The sequence below is a fragment of the Arvicanthis niloticus genome, unplaced genomic scaffold (assembly GCF_011762505.2).
Source record: "Arvicanthis niloticus isolate mArvNil1 unplaced genomic scaffold, mArvNil1.pat.X pat_scaffold_815_arrow_ctg1, whole genome shotgun sequence".
Taxonomy (NCBI): Eukaryota; Metazoa; Chordata; class Mammalia; order Rodentia; family Muridae; genus Arvicanthis; species Arvicanthis niloticus.
In genome coordinates, this window is record NW_023046406.1 from 35,603 (window position 1) to 45,689 (window position 10,087).

Below are 10,087 nucleotides of genomic sequence, written 5' to 3' on the forward strand. Positions count from 1 at the left end.
ATGCAGCACACTCTTGCTGATTATAGTATCTCTTCAGTAAGCATGGATTTCCTGTGAGATGGTTTCTCTGAAGAGTCACAGATGCAGGGGTTCACAAGTAGAACCAGGCAGGTTCCTGCACTCCAGATATAATAAGAGCCTTCACTTCAATGGTGGCTCGGTTCCTAGAAGGCCTCTGTATAGTGTTTGATTCAGACATTGCTACAGAGCTATTTTTCAGTATAATATATATGGACCATTGGAGAAATGTGGTGTTTTATTTTAACTCCAGCACAGTGTGTAGTTTACTGTTCACTTTCAAGCCATTTTTTAAATCTGAGAAAAAGTCCCAGGCCCAGGTGCTCTGTGGCTCTTCTCCTTTGGGGATACAGGGAGTCATCTTAGGCTGAAAGGTCATACTGGATTGTCCTGTTCAATAAAGCTGGTGTTTGCTGGATAGCTGACATGGCAGGTCCTCAACAGGCCTTTGTCTTTTCCTCCCCTAGGTCTGAAATACTCCTCCTGAAGCTCAAACAGGCAGACCAGGTCAAGATTTCTCTCAGACACAACTCTTCACAAAGAGTGCACATGTTGAAGTGATTATTACCATCGTTGGCAGACTTTGGACAATATGTCCAAGGCCAGTAACAGGCTGTAGGTCTGTGCTGTAAAATCTGCAGCTAAAGAATGCTTCTTAGTTTAATTATAATGTTTTGGATTTGGTTAGAATTTTGATTGCTTTGAGTATATGGTTTCTTTGTTTCATTTGAAGTTTTGTTGTTTTTTATTTTTTGTTATGTTATTAATTTGTTGTTTTACTAATTTTATATACTATATATATTGACTCCCCCACTTTAAGTCGGTATTGAATAAATTTAATGTATTTTCGTGGGTAAAAACGTAATCACCAATTTTTTCCTCATGAGACCTTCTGTATTCACATGTGTTTCACTGTCCTATAACACTGGAAGTATCAGGTAGGAATGGACATCTTCAAGTAGCATGTGGCTTAGGCTTCATTATTAGTTCCCAGCCAGTCACAGCTACACAGAAAATTGTGCTTTTGATATGGATAGTGTGTCAAAATCTGTGGATCTCAACTTCATGATGAAAAATGTATCCATGCTGTATCTTTGTTGTTATAAATTTAGCTTTTTAAAAATGTACTACTATGTGGATGATTAAGTTGAATAAATTAGAAACACAAGTGTATTTCTCTAATACATCCCAAGAAATAAAAATATTCAATAAAGGAGTATAAAAGAAATCAGTAATCATGGAGCTGTATGCCTCTTGTTTTCTTGAAATATAGCATCACTTATGAATTCCCAACAGAGATAATGAATTTCAAGACCCTTTTGGAGATGTTGGTTATTTTTTTTCCAGGTTGGATTTTTTTTATCCTTTGTTTTTTTTTATTGTTGTTCCAATGATAATGATGGTTTCTTTTTCTTTTGTGCTCTTGGTCTGGACAATGTATTTGATGCTTTTATAAAAATTTGTTTTTTATAAAGAAAATTTGGAGGCATTGTTTCTGTTTTTGAGTTATTTCTTTTATATGTATGGGTGTTTTTCCTGCTGTAGGTTTTTGCACTACATGCTTGCAAGTCCCCAGAGGCCAGGCCAGAAGAGGTCAGTGGATTCCACCTGGAACTGAAGTGACAGAGGATTGTTAATCATTGCTCTTTAGGTTCTCTGAGAAAGAAATTCTCAAGTGGATAAGCCATCTGTCAAACCACTGCCTGGACTTTTGTCCTTCCTTGAGTGGTGTATTATCTGCACTGGATCACACCCAATCAAAGAGAGAAGATTCTTGAGACCTGTAGAGTCACATTCCTGGGGTAGGCATGCTCAGTGTTTAAACTTTGAGGCCTCCATGTAGGGCATTAGAGTGGTTTCCTGATCATGCCTCTGGATATCTTATTGTTAGGGTTGGAGTTGATCTCTCATGTCTCACTTCCTGCTTGACAATGCAGATTGGGTTTATCAGATGAACTGCAGAATTGAGAACTCTCCTAAAGGTGGTAAATAAATCATGTTGAAGTACCATCAAAACAGTGTTTAGAGTAAGCTCCATACAAACCAAGGGGATGGAGCCTGCAGCAGAGGACACAGGACTGTGGTGGTGAGTATTTCAGTTCAAGACTAGCAAGGGAGAGGGATGGTAGATGTTGCCAGGATATTTTTCATGTGGTCTGGAAATTTCATCTGCCATCTTTTAGTTTTGAATTTAGCTTTATTTATAACTTAAAATTGAAAGTAGAATGCAGACATATTTTTCTTTCTTTTTCTACGTTTTTTATTGAAAATATTTTTAATACAATACATTCAGATTATGGTTTCCTCTCCTGCAACTCTTTTAAGATCCTCTCTCCCACTCCTATTGGAATTCACATATTTTCGAATCTCTCCTAGACAACAAATAGCCGTTTAGATAATATTGATCACCCAGCCTGCCTCCATCTTAGTCTTGAAAACCATTTTATAGTGAAGGAAAATTATGTTCATTGCTGGTTAGGGTTAAATATATCTCAAGGATTGGGCTATGCTCAACCAATAACCTTAACTCAAATGGTTCTGTACTAGCTGTTTCAGAATGGCAAAAATGCCTTTGTTTATTCTAAAGAAAATCACCAACACCTCTGTTGATGACCACCTGTTATGACCACTTTGTCATGATGCTCACCTTGCAACCATGTTTTGTCTCAGGTGGTTTTCATGATCCACGTGTTATGTTTAGGTTCTGCTTCTATAACAACACTCATTTGCCTGGAAGTCACTAGGAAGACTATGGTCTAAACATAGGCAGAAACCTGGAGGCAGAAACTTTAATAGAACCCGTGGAGAAACATTGCTCATTGGCTTACTCCTTATGGAACCTACTTTCTTATAATCAGAACCAGGCCTTCAGTTGGCAACACCCACAGTGGGCTGGACCCACTCCTAACAATAATTAATCAGGAAATTGTCCAATAAAGTTGCATATAGGCCACCTTTACGGAGGCATTTTCTCAGTTGAGGGTCTCTCTTTTTCTGATTGATTCTAGCTAATGTCAAGTTGATCATAAACTAGCCAGCATAATTAACAATGATAAATATACCCTGAGAAAGAAATCAAGGAAACAATTGGATTCACAACAGCCTACAAAAGCAAATGATATTTTGGAGTAAACCTAACCAAGTACATCAAAGACATCTAAAGTCTAAAACACTGAAGAAATTGAAGATGACACTAGAGGGTAGAAAGATCTCACAGAACCACAGACTGGTAAGATTAATATTGTGAAAATGACCAAGCCTAATTGTCGCAGTGCATGTAGATCCATGCCCTCACATTTGCCCACCATAGGAGATCATATAGCTAAATAGACAGGGTAAACTTCCCTTTACATTACAAGGTCATGTCCAGCACCACCTGGAATTCCTCCTTGTGCTAGTGAGGCATCTTCAGCACACTGGCCCCAGCCAATGATATACACTCAACCTGAAAGCTTTTACTCACCCTCCAAAGGTTTAAATAGCCTTTGATCTCCCCATAAGAGCACTGTCTCACTGAAGCTGCCCCCACTAGAGTCTGTTTTAACACTCTCAATACAGCCTGACATCTCTTTTGTTCTTTCCATCCACCTTGCTTCTCATCTCTAGATCCACTAATTACGATCAGTTGTAGGCTGATCAGGACACTATGGGTAGGTAGTCAGAAACTGAATAGCAGATGTTGTCGTTGGTTGCCTCCCAGGATCTGAAGGTAAGTCCCCATTGCTGAACATACTACAGATTTTAACATAAGACTTAAAGAATTCAAGCAAGTTCTGACCCAGAGCTTCCACTCTGAGTAGTTTTCACACTACCAGAGGGTGAAATGCAAGCTGTAAAGACAGGAAAGCAGTCAATACTTCTACCTACAAAGCCAGTGAACAACAACATGGCAAGTTCTCTCCAAAGATGTAAAAGTGGTACTTATATCTTGGGGGTAACCAACAACTGTCTAATTGGACTCAAGGAGTGCTCAACAGGAGGGAAATGACAACTGTCAACCTAGCCAACTGTTTGTGAGTAGTCAGACATGGGTCTTGGGGAACATGCTACTGCTGCTTCCTAAACCAGCACAAATCCCAACTGTATTCTGAGTACTTATCCTTCTATCCACGGATAAGTAAGGCTCTCACCCTTTATTAAGGAAGCTTCTTATTGCAGGAGACAAAGACCATACTCATCAAAATGCAGGTAACCACTGACTGTAGGCTGCCCAGCACCATTTGATACATCTACAACACAATCCCTATACATTATGCTGTGGGGCCATCTCAGAAGTGGGGGCAGAAAGGTTGTAAGAGTCTGAGGACTAGCAAGTCTGCTGTGAGACTTTGTCTTCTTGATATCACAGGGAAGCCACATCCATGAGATCTCAACAATATGGCTGCTCAAATGAGACCTGGACAATGATAACATCTGCTGACATGCCAACATGGATGGAGTAGTCTCACGTGGCTCCAGGTCTAAATAAAGAGCTGTGGGCAATTAACAGCAGCTGAGAGTTGTAGAATTAGTGTTCCCCAGGACGAGCCCTCTTACTGGTTATTTATTACACAGTAGACATCTTTAATACAATAACAAAACATCAACAAGTAGACAACAATACATGGACTTATCAGGCTTCACTTATATATTTATTCTAGTGTGTATAACAAGCGTAATTTTTAAAAACAGTGTGTAGTTGATAGTGAGTAGGACACACAGGTGTAGTTGAAGTTAAGAGGAGGGAATGTTATAGATATATTTTAATTAAAAACACAATTCAGAAGGAGACAGGGAGAAAGCTAGAAAGTTAGCTGTGTGCTGGAATTCCATTTACCCCTTCTCCTAATTGGCTAAGAAATGAGCAAGCAGCCTTACATGCCTGTCATCACATCTTCCCCACCATGATGACCCAATAGTGAACCAAAATAAGACTTGTCCTAACTTGCTTTTTGTCAGGAATTTGGTTTAAAAAACGAAAATAGTGACTAAGCACAGATCCATCTGACCCTTGTAAGACCCCATCTTACATTGTTATGACTCTAATTTGTCTGTCCTTGATAATAATCGAGTGCTGTGCATAGACAAGGCAACTCTTGTGAAAGAAAGCATTTCATGGAGGGCTCACTTACAGTTTCAGGAGTTTAGGACATTATTTTCTTGGTGGATAGTATGTCAATATGCTGTCAGACACTGGAGCACTGGTAGAGAGCTACATTCTGAGTTGTAGGCATAGAGGCAGGTATAGAACTGGGCCTAGCATGAGCTTTTGAAACCTCAAAGTCCATCTTCTAGAAGGCTGCACATCCTAATTCTTTTCAAATAGTGCCACTCTCCAGTGATTAATCATTCAAGCATATGAGCCTATGGTGTCCATTCTTATTTAAAGGACTATACAGTCTATTACTAAACAAGGTTACAGATTTAGGAGACTGAGGCTTAAATTCACAAATCAATCAAATCAATCTATTAGAGGGCCATAGTGTTTTCTAAGGGTACTTTGATAGGTTTGACCTTGGGATGAAGAGGAAGAGGAAGAACTGGACTTATCTGGGAAGAATAGATTGCTGTGTAATGTGGGGAATTAGCATGATTGCTTCAGGCATTGGAGTTCTTTTCCCTTGAGGTGCAATCTAAATAATAATTTTTTAAAAAGCTCTCAGAAATCTTGTGTTTTTCAAAAGTGGTAAAAGTTATTCACTGTGTTCTTCAGACCCAGTATCAAATGTCAGAGTAGGACAAATGTATCATGACTAATGAGAGGATAATTTCTCTCTTTAATGAGTTAATAAAAAGTACATACAGAAGCTAAGGTAAGATGAAGTACAATAAGGGTCATCAAAGATAAATTCTGACCATATGTGTATTTTCATTAAGTGTTTGACTTTCATGGCAATTATATAATGGGATAATTCTTTGGGTGTTGTGATCTATACCCTTGGTTGTAACCCACAGGATTTCCAGGCTCTGAGAGACCCTTTTTAGGAAAGGAGCAGCTGAGGTTGGTCCAGTGGAAGCTCCATGTGCAAGGTAGGGAAATGCTAGGGGCTGAGGCAGGAATGGGTTGGTGGGTGAGGCAGCACCTGCATAAAGTCATGGGGAGGTGGAATAAAAGTGTGTTATGGAGGAGAAACTGTGGAGGGGGATAACATTTGAAATATAAAGAAATAAAAAATACAAGAAAACACAAGAGCAAAAGAACCTTAGACAAATCACAGATGTAGGAAACCCTGGAGATGGACAACCTACAACAGAGATCAGGAGCTAAAGATGCAAACAACATCAACAGAATACAAGAGATAGAAACAAGAATCTCAGGCATAGGGATTACCACAGATGATATTGACAAGTCAGTTAAAAAAAAATACAAAGTGTAAAATACCTGTAACCCAAAAGATTCAGAAAATTCAGAACACAATGAAAAGATCAAAAATATTAGAATAACAGAAATAGAAGAGGGTGAAGAATACCAGTTTAATGGCACAGAAAACATATTCAACAAAATTATAGACTTTTGAGCTTCTGCTCAACGACCATCTGTTGGACTCTAAAGATACAAAACCAGGGAATGTGCTCCCCCAGAGACACTCAAGGACAGGAATCATTGCAATAATATGAGGTTTATTTATTAATGATAAGATGACCAGATGACAACCAGGATACTAGGGTTCTCTTGCATGCAGGCAAGAAGAACCCCAAATTAAAGCTAAGGGCAGCTTCCATACTATTTTGCAAAATTTATGAGGGTAGTTATACAATTATTCTTAAACAATAATCATAAAGGCAAAACTCCAACAGCCATTCCCAGGCATGGTTTCTGTTCCCAGGCCTGGTTTCTAAGTAACTCAAAATTTCACCTTATCTTTTTACAACAAAAAAGGTCAGTTTAAGTAGCTTCTGTTTATCCAGGTTTACTGTGTTATGGGCCCATAAACTCCTATCTTGGGTCTTTTTTTCCTGGAATGTTTGTTTGAGTCTTTGGAATGTGCTCTTCCTGGGATGTGCCTCTGGGGCAGCTAATATTTGACTCAAACTTAAGAATCTTTTAATTTTAAGTTCAAGCTGAGATCTGAAATTACATTCTTATGCATCCTTGTGCTGTACAAGGCTTTACCTTACCTTGCTTCACTGCCTGCCTTGCTTGTTCACTTTTCCTTCCATCTTGAATGCCTCTCTCATTGTGTTCCCATCCTTGAGTCTGTTAGTCCACTGTTGCCCCAACTACCTCCTTTCTCTTTCTCAAACCATTCTTGATTACTGGAAGACCATGGTGACAACTCCCTCTGCCCTTTGCCCAGTTCTTCCTCAGTGCACAGCCTCAGTTGGGCTTTGCATCAAGGTAAGGGAAGAGAAGATGGAGAAGCAGATTTGTCTCCATTTCCTCTTCTCTTTAACAAAAGTCTGTCATGTGTTTAACCATAGCTCTGAGTCATGCAGTCATTTCTCCATATGTTTATAGACACTTACAGACAAACAGTCATTGGCTACTCTCTCTAAGGGATGCGGAAGGATTTGCATCAGTATGCTGAATATATACCCACATTTCAAACGCTTTCAAAGCAGCTAAATGAAGCTGATAGAAAGTTCAAACTTGGAGTGAAATTAAATGTAGATTCCCCATTTCCTGTTTTCTGTTTTCTTGCACTTTGATTACAGATATTTGTCTTCCAAGTACAATGTCTTTGCAGGACTCTAAGTAACGGGGTTGAATTTACAGGTTTTACCACAACACTGCATGTAACACAGTGTTCTTTTACTATTTGTTCTCTCATATATTATTACATCCTGGCCAGAGTTGCCCTTGTTTCCTCTCCTTCCTGATCCTCCCCTTATCTCTGCTTCTGGCGAACCTACTCCTCCTTCATTTCCCTTTAGTAAAAGGGAAGCCTCTCAGCATATCAAACAAACATGGTACATCAAGTTGCACCAAGATTAGGCACCTCCCCTCATATCAAGGCTGGAACTACGCAACCCAGTAGGAGTCAAAGTGTTCTTTAAGAGGCAAAAGAAAGAGATAGAGACATCCTTCTCTCCTGCTCTTAGGATTACCACAAGAAGACCAAAGTAAACACAACCATAACATATGCAGAATTGCCTAGGTCAGATCCATGCTGGCTCCCTGGTTGTCAGTTCAGTCTCTGTGAGCCTCTATGACCCCACATTAGTTGATTCTGTAGGTTTTCTTGTAACACAGTGTTCTTAGTAAGTACTTATTAATATACTGAAGGAATATATAGGGGGTTGATCCGGTACTGCTATGTATTCAAATGATAAATACTGACCCCCAAGATCTGGCTACTACGCCACTGTATTCCCCAAATACTTGATGTTGAAAATTTTCTGGGTTCTTGATGCTGCAGCAGTCTGGCATCCTGGAGAGGCATCACAGTCTGAAACCTGCTGCTGGTCCATCAGGACTAAAGGAGACCTCCTGTTTTCTTTGTCTCCTTCGCCTCCTCCTCCTCTTCCTCCCCTGCCTTTTTTCTATCTGTATCTTTATACTATCTCCTCCTATCTCAATCCTCTCTTCTCCTTGTGGTCCCTACCTGTGACCCACACCCCACCCCCACAGCCTGGTAACTCACACTTTACCTCACTCTTTTTCCCCCCAGTAATTGGCTTTTGCCAGTTTTATTTAACCAATAGTTTTAAATTGGGGAGCAAGGTTTACACAACAAAGGCTGGTGTACATGAAGATCCTTTTATCTTGGAGCAACCAGGTCTTGGTGTTCAGAACTTAGCATTTCAATTGCACCTGAGCAAACCCTTAAAAATATGCATATTAGCACTTAGGTAGTTTTGTGTTTAAAATAAAACACGAAATAGGGAGCTAAGGTGCTATGAGAACTCAGAAAAGCTGCTGAGAAGAGGTCTGTGTTGCTGTGTGTAAGCGATCGATCCTCTCTTAGGAATGTGAAGGCCCTGAGCAAGCAGAAATGCATGGAAATGAACAGATGCTACCCGAAGTAGGATGAAGGACAAACATGACTATTGCCAGGATGTCATCAGCAATGAGAGAAAGCAGATTCTGATCAGACTCCTTAGTGCCTGCATGTTCTGGATCAGTAGTTCCTCATGAAGTCTTGGGCTCACATCCCCAGAAAAAAGAACAGAAAGAAAGGAAAGGAGGGGAAAGAAGGAGGGGGAGAGATGAAAGAAGGGGAGATTGGGGAGGAAGAGATGTGTTATTACAGCTAGGGTGGTTTTTCAGTTATGGTAAAGCATTTAACTACTTCTCTGTGATTAAAAACAAAATCAGATTGTGTCAGGTTTTGGAGACCTGTGTTGGAGCTAAGCAGTATTCCAACTAGCTCCTTTTAATTTTAATTCTTTAGCCATACTAACATATTTCTGTTAGGAGTCGCGGCGAGCGGTGACAACATTCACCATTACAAGATGGCGCAGGGATCTGGTGCTCCCACAAGTAAACAACTAAACTGGGCAGGTGCAAGAGGCAAAAGCGCACCAAGCCACTGCCCATACTGGGCTTACAGTTTCTGGAGTCTGAGTTGAATCTGCAGAACTTCCTGGTGAGAGGAGAAGTCTCTGGAGTTGGAGCTACAGGGTTATTTTGAGGTCCTCTCAACCCTTGCTTCTTGTGACGACCACACGGAGTGATCATCAGACCTCCACATGAGTACAGTGTCATTCATCCACATGCCTACAATAAGTAAATAAATGTGATAAAAGTATTTGAGTGCAGTTTAGGTATACAGACTTATTGTAGGAGCTAATTTATTTAAACTTCTGGTGTATCAACTTTATTATAAAGATTCTAGCCAGCGATGGGAACACTGAATGACAAGCTGTGTGCTCAGAACTGGATCCTTTTCCCTGTGGTTGTGGGCCTTATCCCACTCACTAGCAGTTTCTCTAACCCTCCTTTTAATGATTTTTCTTCCATCCTTAGAAACAGAAGCTGCAAGAGTCTGACAACAAGGTGTCAGCCCAGGGTAACATAATCTTCAAAGGCCTTTTACACTCTGATGAAAGTCAGGGAATTCAAAAATTATATAAGAAGCATTAAAATATGCAGAACAGTGGAGTGCAGAAAATCTGTTTGATCCCAGCACTCAGGAGGCAGAAGCAG